Here is a 14,836-nt window from a genome sequence, read left to right as displayed (position 1 = left end):
TTTCAAGCAGTTCAGAGTTCCCCAAAATGTGTGTGTGCATCTATATGTACGTGTATGTAAGAGAGAGAAAATGAGTGTGTATGTGAAGAAGAAAAGAGACAAAGAGACACACAAAGCCAATCCCAGAAAATGTTAATCTGTGAATCTAAATAAAGGGCGCATGTGTCTTTACAGTACTTCTTTTTCAACTTTTCTGTTTGATGTTAAAAGTCGGAAGAATTTTTTTTTAAGGCACCTGTTTATTCAGGGTGAGCATGATTCTCAAATTTCTTTGCTAGATGTTGGTTTCCTGTAGTTGTTAATACTTTTGTGCCACCTGATTGCCTTATGACAAAATAAACTTAGCTATGAAAGAAAAACTGTCTGTGAAGCCATAAAGCCAAACAATTGCTTCACTGAATAGGAAAAGAAAGTATGAAGTTTATTGCAAGTAATATTGTTATAAACTGTTATTCTCCTCATACAGTATAACCAATTATTACCTTGTAATGTTAGTCAGCATCTACTAATAAGGAGAGAGCAATGGGCAGTATTTATACACAATGACACTGAGACCAATTCCTTGTAGCCTGAAAAACAATATGGCAAACATTAAGAGAAGGTACAGGAGGTGTGTTTTCATGATTTACAGGACAAGAAATCACACTATCTTCTTCTACTAGATGATTAACTATTCTGGGAAACATATACTCAGGTTTATAGTTATAATAGACAAGAATACAAGGTGCATAAGCAACCCTGTCATCTTTCATTATTACAATCTTGCCAATCTGGAATGAAGCAAAAAATGACACATGTAGATAGGGGCATTGGCCTAAGAGGAGGAAGACCAGAGTGATGGCTTCAGCTCTGCTTCCAAAGCAGAACTCTAAACTTTAGAGGTGCTATATATGGCATCTCTAATGGCTCTTCCACATCAAAGTCTCCTCCTTGGGAGACCAATGGACCAGACCAGGAATCCTTTTGTCTTCTTCACTCCCACTGGGACTTGCTCTTTTACCCTTTCTCCTATCTCTTTGTCCTCTTGATGTTAAGTGCTACCTTGTTTGTTGTGGAATATTTAACCTATAATATTTATATATTGGTTAAATATACTATTATGTGTGGTATGCAATATAGACTGACTTGTCGAATGGATTGAGTCTGTGTTCCCCATGGCTCTAACTATGGACTGAATGGGAAGTGCTAAGGAGAACTGTCTCCTTGGGAACTCCTTGTAGCTCGTGGCTTTTGTGATTAGAAATTCTCTGGAGAACTAAGAGAATTAGGATGAGTTCTTCTTCAATAGAAGTCTGACGTGTGGAAAGACACACACATGAATGAACCAGGATACCTCTAACCTTGCACTGCTGATGACATGGGGCTTTGAGAAAAAATTGCCTAAACTACTGAGGACATAGATGCCACCAAGTGAGGTATGGGTTAAATCAAGCAGAGTAAGACCATAGGTGAGTAGAATGCTTTGGAAATTGATTATTAGATTAACTCAGAGTTAATTTAGAACATTTGTCAATCTGTTCAGTTGTGTGGTGTGTGATTTTTTAAGTACATAGGCAAATTTTCTTTCCTAAATAGGCACAGTCTCCAGAACGTTACTGAATCTTCCTTTGATCATTTTACATTTTATAATATTTCTGAGTCATTATTTTAAACATTATTACCTCTGAATAGGGATTGTAAATATGGGATGTGAACACTGGATTGAATCTGTACAGGATTCATGCATCCCTGGAAGGTGATTTTTGGAGGGACATAAATCTCGAGTGTGAACTAGTTTCTACTCTTTTTCTCCTTCTCATGAAATATGAGTGTAGCAACAACAACAAAAATTAAGTTGAAGATTCTGATTAGTTTGGGTTCATAAATTTATCAAATTCTTACCATATTTTGCTTTAAATCAAAGTGAATGAAATTAAATCTATATCCCCTATTCTAATTCTCTTTAGTGAGACTGCATTCTTTCCACAGCTATTAGAGAAAGATTTTTTTTTTGCCCACACGTTTTCAAAGAAGTTTCTGGAGCTTACAACACACCGGCCATCATTTAAACTATAAGAATTCAGAAGCAGAAATTCTACCCACAATTGAACTTCACTGAGTTGGCTGACATGGTGTTTTAAATTCTAGTTCTGCTATAGAGCAAACCCAGATTGAGAAGCTGAGGACAAGTCATACGTATTGTTTGTACTGGGAGACTGCATCATTAGCAGAGTCTTTGATACACAACGGCAAGTTCTGTTTAAGATGTTTATGCTCCCGGGAGTTTTTCCTAGCATTCTTCCATTAGACGATATGTACACAGAGCAGTGTTCACAAACTCTGAGTGGCATTGACATTAATTTCTAATAATGTTTAGAAACATTTGTAAAATTTCTAAACATTATTATAAATTAACAATAGGGCCCCATCCTCCAGTATACAATGTGCATGCTAAATCAATGACCATTATTTGATGCACGATCCCACAAAGAAAAAATATATGGGTCTCAGAATTAAGGCATGGAAGCCACAATGGCTCTGTTACTATCACCCCCAGTAACCCACTTCTGGAATGCGTGCTTCCCATTTCCACAATTCTGGGCACCACAGGTGTAGAGAACTCTTCCACCAGCAGATAGAAAATACAGCTGCCCCTTTAACATTTTGGGCACTTTGTGTTTAGGGCCAACAACAACAACAACAAACAGAATAGGGATAATTGCCATCCGGGAAACGGTACATGGCCTAGTCGTCAGGAGGAAAGCTGCTATTACACATTTGAGAAGTGAGCAATCAGCTTAATACCAAGGTGGTTCGCAGACATTAGTATTTCATCATCTAATTTTAATAATAAACCCATAATTGCCATAGCCATAGCCTAAGAAAAGTAAACATGAACTTGGTCCCCACAGGAAGGAAGTTGTGGGCTACCCACAAAGTTAGCATCCTTCTACCATTATAAGAACTAAGGTGAAGGGCTCTAGAATGAATCAGAGAGTTTAGCCTAGAACTCTGCCTCCCCAGTAGCAGCTAGGGCTGCAATTTCTCCTACTAACCTTTTTCCCTTATAACCTTACAAGTTTCTTCAAAGAGAAAGTCCCACCAGAGTCCTAAACGAGCCACCCTGAGAAATTATATGAAACAAACGGCCATAGAAATACGGAGGAATTGTCATAAATACTGCAGTGCCCAGATCTCTCTGCCCTATTTCCTTCAAGACTCAAGGACATGTACCCCGAGCTGGGTATGACCTCGCTGAAAGAGATTACCTCTTCTCCAGTGAATCCCTACCCAAGTACTGGAGATAAACAATAAGCTCCTCTGCCCAAAGAGGAACAACTCTGCGAGGCTACCCAAGCTTCAGGGCTCCCTTTGGAGTCAGCTGCATCCCTGTTGCAATGCATCACAGCTCCAATTCTTCCTCTGCCCAACCCTAATTCTTTCTTTCCCCACACCCCAAGTGCTGAGCCCAAGACCACTCCCTAAGAAACATCCTTTACACTCATTTCCATCTGAGTCTGTTTTCTGTTGTAGTCAATCTACAACAAACTTTAAGTAACCCTGGCATACTAACAGCAAAAAGTTAATATTGCTATTTTACTTGCACCATAATTTTTTTTATCACTTTGCAGTATTTTTTCTCTTAGTGTCATCTAAAAGCAAAGAGAATTCTTCAATCAAATGTGTTTATACCCTAACAAGAGCTGTACTATACAGAATTATTTTTAAATATATAAGATACCTTTGATTCCTCCAATATAAATACATGTTTAACATGGCCAAACAATGTTAAGACAAACAGGAAAAAAGAAAATTTGATTATGGAATAAAATATTTGGGTATTTAGGCCGGGTGCGGTGGCTCAAGCCTGTAATCCCAGCACTTTGGGAGGCCGAGGCGGGTGGATCACGAGGTCAAGCGATCGAGACCATCCTGGTCAACATGGTGAAACCCTGTCTCTACTAAAAATACAAAAATTAGCTGGGCATGGTGGCACGTGCCTGTAGTCCCAGCTACTAGGGAGGCTGAGGCAGGAGAATTGCTTGAACCCAGGAGGCGGAGGTTGCGGTGAGCCGAGATCGCGCCATTGCACTCCAGCCTGGGTAACAAGAGCAAAACCCCGTCTCAAAAAAAAAAAAAAAAAAAAAAAAAAAAAAAATTGGGTATTTGAAGCAAAGAAATGGCTAAAGTGTTAATTGTACTTAATTGGCATATAACCTGAGACTCATCCAATATATCAGAAATCAAGTGACTTCTACACTCTGATCAGATTGTAGTACCATTTACTAGGCTTTCTTTCTCATTTTCTTCTCCCTTTATTTGCTCATCTCTTTATCTCTGAAATGTTTTTAAGCCTGAAATCCCAGTAGCTGTACTTTCCCACCCACTGTTATTTGTCTCTGAAACCTGTCTACCATCCTGGATGTGCCTGACCTTTTATTAGCTATCTGCTGAATTGAGGCAGCTGCTGCCTAGTCCTGAAGTATCTAGCAGTGTCCAGTATCTGCCTTGGACTCCTTGGCCTGGGTAAATTTTATTTTTTCTTAATGGAGAATGCAATGGAGTCACAGCTTACTCCTGGGTTAGGTTCTAACATTAGTCTATTAGGTGAAGAAAAAAATGTAGGACACTGATAATACTCTTGCAAATCTTATCAGATAAGAAAAAAGGAAATATATCTCAAAAATGCCTCATTGCTGTTTTTTTTCCCAGCATTTGAATCAATCACTATGAAATGTTTGGTTTTCATTTAAGGTAATACATTATTCAAATCAGTGCTGCGTTTAAATACAAAAGTTCCACTTAGCTTAGCAAGATGCTGACATTTTAAAAGGCATGAGGGAAAGGCCGTTCCTGTTCATTGAAGGAACTCACTGGAAGATTTCCCTGCATGATTTAAAGTATTACTTTTCCTTGATCTTTTATTTTTGTTGGTTATTATACATAATACTTTGTAGTTTATTTACCAATAATATTTGTATATTTTTATGGCATACACGTGATACCTTGATATACTCATGGAATGTATAATGGATCAAATCAGGTTATGATCAAGTATTTAGGATATTCATCACCTCAAATATTTATCATTTATTTATGTCGGGAACATTTCAAATCTTCTAGCTATTTTGAAATACATATTGTTAATTATAGTCACCCTACTGTGCTATCGAACACAGGTATTTATTTCTTCTAACTAATGTTTCTCTTACTTTAATGGCCTCCAGTGTCATCCATGTTGCTACAGATGAAAAGATTTTTATTCTCTCTTATGGCTGAATGGAATTCCCTTGTGTATATATACTACATTTTCTTTACCATTCATCTGTTGATGGACACGCAGGTTGACTCGATATTCTAGCTATTGTGAACAGTGCTGCAATAAACGTGGGGTTGCAGGTCTCCCTTTGATACACTGATTCCCTTTTCTTTGGAGAAATAACCAGGAGTTATAACCACAGGATTTCTGGATCATATGGTTGTTCCATTTTTAGTTGTTTGAGAAATCTCTGTACTGTTTACCTTCATAGCTGTACTAAATTACACTCCCATCAACAGTATGTAAGAGTTCCCTTTTCTCAGCATCCTTGCAAGAATTTATGGTCTTTTTAATAATAGCGCTCCTAACTGGGGAAGATGACAACCCTGATTATTAGTGATGCTGAGAATATTTGTATAGACCTGTTGGCCATTTATACTTTAATTCTTATGAATTAAAAACACACATACAACACAACCCAGTCAGTTAGGCATGGATATGATAACTATGAGATTGACTAACCCTGGGAAGTGGCAGGACCTGACCTATGCAAATGCCATATCTTCCTGAACCCTTCCTCCAGAACTACTTTCATGTGACTAACTCTGTTTCCACTCTTTCATACTCTTTCTGTTCACATATTTTCCCCCACTTTCATGTTCCTAACCACTCCATTTTAATGTCACTGCACGACTGATTTTCAGCTTTGCTATTCTATGTGAGCGATGACCCCAAAAGGGACTTCCAATCTGTTTAGCTACTAGATGATGATACAGAATAGAGAAATAAACATAACATTGAATTCACATAACTGTATTAGCCTTTTACAAATCAGATCAACCATGGCAATGAACTCTCACCATCCATCTTTTGGTTGATTAATATTATAAGCAAATCTATTCCTCTGGGCAGACATTAAACATGAGAAAAATTAACAAAGCTGCACTAATACAATCACAAGGTCAGTAATTTATAATCTGAGAAAAGGAACTGGTAAACCATATTTTAATTATACAGTTTCATCATGATACATTACTTATGTGACATTTTAAAATTTGTTCACACAATAATTAATCCAGACAAGAAAGTTGTAATAAATCATAACCAGATAACTTATACCGGCATACTTTTCTCTCAGCATATTTCTTCCTAGCCTACTGGACGTTTGTAACAATATCCCTGGGGTCAGATATATTCATACTAATTCATTTACCAAACTGTACAAGTATTTTTAAATATATTACTTTAATATGTTACCAATCAGAGAACAAGTTAGTCAGTAAACAAATAAATGGCTGAAAATATTACTGTGTATTCATGGATTTCATATTTGTTTCCAGGTTGCAATGCATGGAAAAGTAGAGAGTAACTTAGAAATTAAAACCTGTTAAATTCAGGAACATGCTGGATAATTTTAAAAGTTGGAACAGCTGGCCGGGCGCGGTGGCTCAAGCCTGTAATCCCAGGACTTTGGGAGGCCGAGGCGGGTGGATCACGAGGTCGAGAGATCGAGACCATCCTGGTCAACATGGTGAAACCCCGTCTCTACTAAAAATACAAAAAATTAGCTGGGCATGGTGGCGGGTGCATGTAATCCCAGCTACTCAGGAGTCTGAGGCAGGAGAATTGCCTGAACCCAGGAGGCGGACGTTGCGGTGAGCCGAGATCGTGCCATTGCACTCCAGCGTGGGTAACAAGAGCAAAACTCTGTCTCAAAACAAAAACAAAAACAAAAACAAAACAAAACAAAAAAAACATGTTGGAACAGCTACAAAAAGGTAAAGCCATGTTTCATTTGGGAAAAATAAAAGTTCCTAATAAGAGCATTAAAAATGTGAAAATGAATTTCTATCACTTGTGTTTTGACAGATCTCAAATTCATTATTGTCAATGTGCTTTCTTTTGGGAACAGTTCTAGTGATAAATCTAGTTTTAAAACACGTAAGACATGCTCAACCCTTTGACATTCTGGTCATCATGTTTCTTTACCACGTTGGACACTTGAAAAGAAATGCTACTTAACCAGTTGTCTGTGTTTTTTGTTTTTGTTTTTTTTTAAAGCAAATTAAAAAAAAAAAAGCCCATTAAAACATTAAAAAGTATTCTCACATGCATTAGCATACCTTAGCATATCTGATTATCTAAAGACAATTTATTTGGACAGATATTATCCCAATTTATAGTTGAAGATACTAATATCAGAGAGGTTTAGATTTGCCCAAGGTCACAATTTTAATTCTGAAAAGCTTCCAATATCATGTTTAGCTTTTATACCACCATACAACTGCTACAATGGAGCAAATGCGCTTTGTTTACACTGGTATCACTAAGCCATGAAGCAGTGTCTGACCCCGAGTAGTTTAATCAATCTTTTGTAAATGAATGACCAGAGAAATGATTGAATGTCTGAGTCACTGTTGGGTTCCATAAGAGAGGTGGTTAAGCTACCCTTTGGCAGGAAATGAATCCTTGCAGCTCATTACAGTGGCAACTACAGCTCTAGAGATCTCATAAATTTTGAAGGTTCCTAAAACATAAACACCTGAACTCCCAGTTGTAAGCTTCATTTAGAAATTTCCACCTCTTCTATGTGAGTGCAGTTAAGTTGGATATAACGATGAGATGTTTCACATAAGCCTCATGGTAACCCCAAGGCAAACATCTATAGTAGATACAAAATAGAGAAAAAAATAATCAAAGCATACTACTACAGAAAATTGCATAATTACAAAGAAAAACTGCAAGAAGAAAGAAATAATCTATAAAATATCCAGACAACAATAAATAAAATATCTATAGTAAATCTCTACCAATCAATAATTACTTTAAGTGTAAATGGTCTAAAATTAATAAAATATACAGTGCAGCTACATAAATTTAAAACAGACCCAACTACATGCTGCCTAAAAGAGACTCATTTCACTTGTAAAGAAACACGTAGACTGAAAATGAAATTATGAAAATAGATATCCCATACAAATGGAAATCAAAATAGAGGAGTAGCTGTTTACCAGATAAAATAGCTGTATATTCAAAACTGTAAAAAAAGAAAATATAACAATTCCCATACAAATGGAAATCAAAATAGAGCAGGAGTAGCTATTTATCAGATAAAATAGGCTTTATATTCAAAACTGTAAGAAAAGAAAATATAACAATTATAAATACATATGCACCACCCAACATCAGAGCACCTAAAGTATAAAGCAAATATTAACAGATATGAAGGGAGAGATAGACAGCAATACAATAATTGAAGGAGATTTCTTGGGCAGCAATAGCCGCCATTTTGTGATCTGTTGCAGTTTGCACAATTTCAGTTTCAGTTCCTGTTTTCCTGCTGATAAGTTTCAGTTTAATGTTTCCTGCCGGCAAGTTTCAGTTTAATGTTTCCTGTTGACAAGTTTCAGTCTTTGTTCCTCCCCCCCCCGCAGATAAGTTTCAGTAATGTTTCAGTTTCTGTTTCTCCACTGAATGTTTCAGTTTCTGTTTCCTGCTGGTAAGTTTCAGTTTTGAAACTTATGAAGGCCGGAATCTCCCAACTGCAAGCTTCCTTTGCCCCGCCTCTCTGCCTGAGCCTATTTAAGCTGTGAGCTTAGCAACAATAAATGAGACTTGATCAGACTCCTGTCTTGTCTCCATTCTTCGTGTCTCCTGCCCATCCATCCCCACTCCCTCCCTTCGAGCTCCTGTTGTTGTCCTGCAGGTCGGGACAGATTTCAGTATTACACTTTCAGCAATAGGAAGATGATTAAGGAGAAAATTAATAAGAAAATGTTGGGCTGGGCGCGGTGGCTCAAGCCTGTAATCCCAGCACTTTAGGAGGCCGAGGCGGGTGGATCACGAGGTCAAGAGATCGAGACCATCCTGGTCAACATGGTGAAACCCCGTCTCTACTAAAAATACAAAAAATTAGCTGGGCATGGTGTCACGTGCCTGTAATCCCAGCTACTCAGGAGGTTGAGGCAGGAGAATTGCCTGAACCCAGGAGGCGGAAGTTGTGGTGAGCCAACATCACGCCATTGCACTCCAGCCTGGGTAACAAGAGTGAAACTCCATCTCAAAAAAAAAAAAAAAAGAAAATGTTGGACTTCACCTATACTTTTTTTGTTCACCTATACTTTCAATCAAATGGACCTAAGAGATATATGTAGAACATTCGCAGGATACATATTCTCCTCACGCCCAAATGAAACATTCTCCGGGATATATCATATGTTAGATCACAAAACAAGATTAACGAATTTAAGATTAAAAATATATCAAAATCTTTTCTGATTATAATGGTATAAAAGTAGAAATTAATAACAGGAAAAAAAGACCTGGAATATTCTCAATATAAGAAATCAAAAACCATGCATCTGAACAGCCAATGTGCCAAAGGAAAAAAAAAAAGAAATTACAAGGAAAATTTATAAATATACAGAGATAAAAATGGAAACAAAGCATACCAAAACTTACGAGACACAGCAGAAGCGGCTGTAAAAGCAAAATTTATAGCAATAAACATGTACATCTAAAAGAACAAAGATCACCTCAACATTACACCAAAAGATACTAGAAAAAGAAGAACAAACTAAGCCCAAACATAGCAGAAGGAAGGAAACAATAAGGATCGGTGCAGAAATATATCAAATGAGAATAGAAAAAGTATGGGAAAAATATCAATAAAACAAAGAAGTGGGTTTTTAAAATTTTTTTTTTTTTGCAAAAATAAACAAAAGTGAAAAATCTTTAGCTACACCAACTAAGGCAGACAGAAGATTCAAATAAATGAAATCACAGTCCAGGCGCTGTGTCTCACGCCTGTAATCCCAACACTTTGGGAGGCGGAGGTGGGCGATAATGAGGTCAGGAGACCAAGACCACCTTGGCTAACATGGCGAAACCCCACCTCTACTAAAAATTAAAAAAAGTTAGCCAGGGGTAGTGGCACACCCCTGTAGTTCAAGCTACTCAGGATGGTGAGGCAGGAGAATTGCCTGAATCTGGGAGGTGGAGGTTGCAGTGAGCCGAGATGGCACCACTGCACACCAACTTGGGCAACAAAGCGAGACTCTGTCTCAGAAAAAAAAGAAAAGAAAAGAAAAGAAATCACAGATTAGAGAGGAGACCTTACAATAGATGCCTCAGAAATGAAAAGAATCATAAGGGGCTATTATAAACAGTCATATGCCAACATTAAATAACCTAGAGAAAATGCATAAGTTTCTAGCAACACACAACCTAGTAAGATCAAATCAAGAAGAAACAAAAAGGTTCAACAAACCATTAACAAAAAAAGTTGAAGTAGCAACCATTTACTGATTAGGAGATCCTTTCATCATTGCTTGTTTTTTTCAGGATTGTCAAAGATCAGATGGTTGTAGATGTGCGGTGTTATTTCCGAGGCCTCTCTTCTCCATTAGTCAGTGGGTCTATTCTGGCAAGAGTACCATGCTCTTTTGGTTACTGTAGCCTTGCAGTACAGTGTCAAGTCAGGTAGCATGATACCTCCAGATTTGTTCTTTGTGCTTAAGATTATCTTGAGTATACAGGATCTTCTTTGGTTCTATATGAAATTTGAAATAGTTTTTTTTTTTTTTTTTTTTTTCTGATTCTGTGAAAAATATATACGGTAGTTTGATGGGAATAGCATTGAATCCAAAAATTACTTTAAGCAGTGTGGCATTTTTATGATATTGATTTCTCCTATTCATAAGGATAGAATGTTTCTTTGTTGGTGTCCTCTCTTATTTCCTTGAGCAGCCATTTGTCATTGTCCTTGAAGAGGTCCTTCACATCCCTAGTGAGCTGTATTCCTAGGTATTCTCTTTGTAGCTATTATGAATGGGTGTTCATTCAAGATTTGCCTCTTTGCTTGCCTATCATTGGTGTAAAGGAAGGCTTGTGATTTTTGTACATTGATTTTGTATCCTGAGACTTTGCTGAAGTTGTTTATCAGATCAAGAAGTTTTGGGGCTGAGACAATGAAGTTTTCTAAATATAAAATCATGTCATCTGCAAAGAGAGACAACTTGACTTCCTCTCTTCCTATTTAAATATCCTTTATTTCTTTCTCTTCCCTGATTGCCCTGGACAGAACTTCCAATACTATGTTGAATAGGAGTGGTAAGAGAGGGCATCCTTGTCTTGTACCAGTTTTCAAAAGAAATGCTTTCAGCTTTTGCCCATTGAATATGATTTTGGCCGTAGGTTTCTCATAAATAGCTCTTAATATTTTGAGATATGTTCCATGCAAAGACACACAAAGGCTCTAAACCAAGGGATGAAGGAAAATTTACAAAGCAACTAGAAAGCCAAAAAAAAAAAAAAATTAATTAGGGGTTGCAATTCCTAGTCTCTGAGAAAACAGACTTTAAACACAGGTCAAAAAGACAAAGAAAGGCATTACATATGCTAAAGGAAACAATTCAACGACAATAGCTAACTATTCTGAATATATATACACCCACAACAGAAGCACCTAGTTTCATAAAACAGGTTCTTGAGCCTAAGACCTACACACACACACTTAGGCTCCCATACAATAACAGTGGGAAACTTCAACACCCCACTGTCAAGATTAGACAGATCAATGAGACAGAAAATTAACAAGGATATTCAGGACTAAACTCAGCTCTGGATCGCGTGGACCTAGTAGATGTCTACAGAACTCTCTACCCCAAATCAACAGAATATACCTTCTTCTCAGTGCCACATGACACTTATTCTAAGATCAACCACATAATTGAATTAAACCACTCCTCAGCAAATGCAAAAGAACTGAAATCATAACAAACAGTCTCTCAGACCACAGTGCCATCAAATTAGAACTAGGATTAAGAAACTCACTCAAAACCACACAATTTCATGAATATTGAACAACTTGTTCCAGAATGACTCCTGGGTAAAGGATGAAAGTAAGGCAGAAATAAAGAAGTTCTTTGAAACCAACAAGAACAAAGAGACAACATACCAAAATCTCTGGGATACAGCTAAAGCAGTGTTAAGAGGGAAATTTATAGCACCAAATGCCCATATGAGAAAGTTAGAAAGATCTCAAATCGACAACCTAACATCACAACTTAAAGAACTAGAGAGGCAAGAGCAAATTAATCCAAAAGATAGCAGGAGACAAGAAATAACTAAGATCAGACAAGAACTGAAGGAGACAGAGACATAAAAACACCCCCAAAATATCAATGAATCCAAGAGTTCATTTTTTGAAAAAAATTAACAAAATAGATAAACCCTAGCTACAATAATAAAGAAGAAAAGAGAGAAGAATCAGACGGACACAGTAAAATGTTATTAAAGGAGATATCACCACTGACGCCACAGAAGTACAAACTTAGAGAATACTATATTACCTCTATGTAAACCAGGAAAAAGTCAAATCGCTGAATAGACTAATAACAAGTTCTGAAATTGAGGCAGTAATTAATAGCCTACCAACCAAAAAAAAAAAAAAAAAAAAAAAAAAAAAAAAAAAAAAAAACCAAGGACCAGACAAATTCACTGACCAATTCTACCAGAGGTACAAAGAGGAGCCTGTACCATTCCTTCTGAAACTATTCCTAACAATGGAAAAGGAGAGGCTTCTTTCTAACTCATTATATGAGGCCAACATCATCCTGATAACAAAATGTGGCAGACACACAACAAAAAATACAAAACTTCAGGACAATATCACTGATGAACATCAATGTGAAAATCCTCAATAAAATATTGGCAAACTGAATCCAGCAGCACATCAAAAAGCTTATCCACCACAATCAAGTTGGCTTCATCCTTGGGATCCAAGGCTGGTTCAACATATGCAAATCAATAAACATACCATATAAACAGAACCAAGGAGTAAAATCAAATGATTATCTCAATACATGCAGAAAAAGCCTTTGATAAAATTTAACATCCCATCATGTTAAAAACGTGCAATGAACGAGATATTCATAGAACATAACTCAAATTCTTCTTAAATTTTTCTAAAGCTTAGAACTAGAGGGAATACTGTCAAACCCATTTTTTGGGCCAGCATCATTCCTATGTCAAAGCTAGACACAATAAGGAAACTACAGGCCACTAAGAGGAACATAGATGGTAAAACCATCAAGAGAACACACACAAAATGAACTCAAGAACACATCAAAGAAATTACACACAATGACCATGTTGGATATATGTCTGTCTCAACACTGTTTTTATCATGAAACCATGGTAAAGAAGCTAAAGAGACAACTTAAACACTGGGAGTATAGACTTACCAACCATAGTCTCTCTTAAAAAGTTAACACCTAAAATATGTAAGGAATTCAAACAACCCAATAGCAAAACAAAATAATAACCTGATTAAAAAATAGGTAAAGGACCTGAACAGACTTATCTCCAGAGAAGACATAAAAATGGCCAACAAGTATATGAAAACGTGCTCAACATCACTAGCCTTTCGGGAAATACAAATCAAAACCACAATGATTTATCCCCTCACATCTGTTGGGACGCTTATTATGAAAAAGACAAGAGGTAAGTGGTGCTGAGGGTGTAGAGAAAAGGAAACACTTACAAACTGTTGGTAGGAATGGAGATTTAGGTAGCCACTTTGGAAAACTTTACAGAGCTTCCTAAAAGAAATTCAACGTAGAACTACCATATAGCAATTCATGTAGAATTACCATAGTAATCCCACTTCTGGATATATCCCCAAAGGAAATGAAATCACCACCTTATAAGGATATCTGTGTGTCCATGCTTATTGTAGAATTATTCTCAAAGCCAAAGTAGGGAAATGAGCTAAGCATCTACTGATAGAGGAATGGATAAAGAAACCATGGTATACATATACAACAGATTACTATCTGGCCTTAAAAAGGAGATCCTGCCGTTTTCAGCAACATGGATGAATTATGTTCAGTAAAATAAGCTAGATATAGGAAGACAAATACTACACGAACTCACTTATATGTGGAATCTTAAAAACATAATCATAAACACAAAGCAGCAGAGTAGAATGGTAGTTGGGAAAGGTACAGGAGAAATGGGAGATGTGGGCCAAAGGGTATGAATTTTTTATTTACACAGGATGAATATGGGTAGAGAACTAGCATACAGCATAAGCATCATAGTTGATGATATTACATTGTATACTCTGGAAATTTGTTAAAACAATAAATTTTAGATACTCTTACCACACACGCACATACACACACGTCAAAAGGAAAGGTGACTATGGAAGATAATGTGGTAATTTATTAAAGTATTTGACTGTTAAAAGCACTTCACCATGCAGATGTATATGGAAACATGTTGTACACCTTACATTTATACAATAAAAATATTACTCATCATTATTACTGAAAAATAAAATTATTTTTCATAGACACTTAAAATATAAATTATATTAAGATAACTGTACACATATTTTAAGCATTTCTCAGTATTAATTTTTAACATGGTGAATAGTAATAGAACCCACATAAATAATTACTGAAAATAAAAATGTCTTCCCCATTCTACTGAGAGATCTTCAGGGAAAATATTCTAGTAGTCCAGGTTAATTTTTTTTTAACTCTATATTTTTTGTGGACATAATTGCAAGTCAAAAAAGAATCTGCCTAT

At 36.6% G+C, this 14,836-nt stretch overlaps 1 long non-coding RNA gene across 1 annotated transcript in view; it reads right to left on the bottom strand.

Moving 5' to 3' along the window:
- Window positions 1–524: 524 nt before the first annotated feature.
- LOC141582039 (uncharacterized) overlaps window positions 525–14,836 on the bottom strand; it is a 59,650-nt gene continuing 45,338 nt past the window's right edge. Inside the window, exon 4 of the long non-coding RNA XR_012514889.1 lies at window positions 525–569. This is a non-coding gene — a long non-coding RNA (uncharacterized LOC141582039). The remainder of the gene's footprint in view (window positions 570–14,836) is intronic.

Source organism: Saimiri boliviensis, chromosome 18, assembly GCF_048565385.1.
Source record: "Saimiri boliviensis isolate mSaiBol1 chromosome 18, mSaiBol1.pri, whole genome shotgun sequence".
Classification (NCBI taxonomy): domain Eukaryota; kingdom Metazoa; phylum Chordata; class Mammalia; order Primates; family Cebidae; genus Saimiri; species Saimiri boliviensis.
Note: the sequence above shows the minus strand (reverse complement) of the source record. Positions and strands in the feature narration are given on the sequence as shown.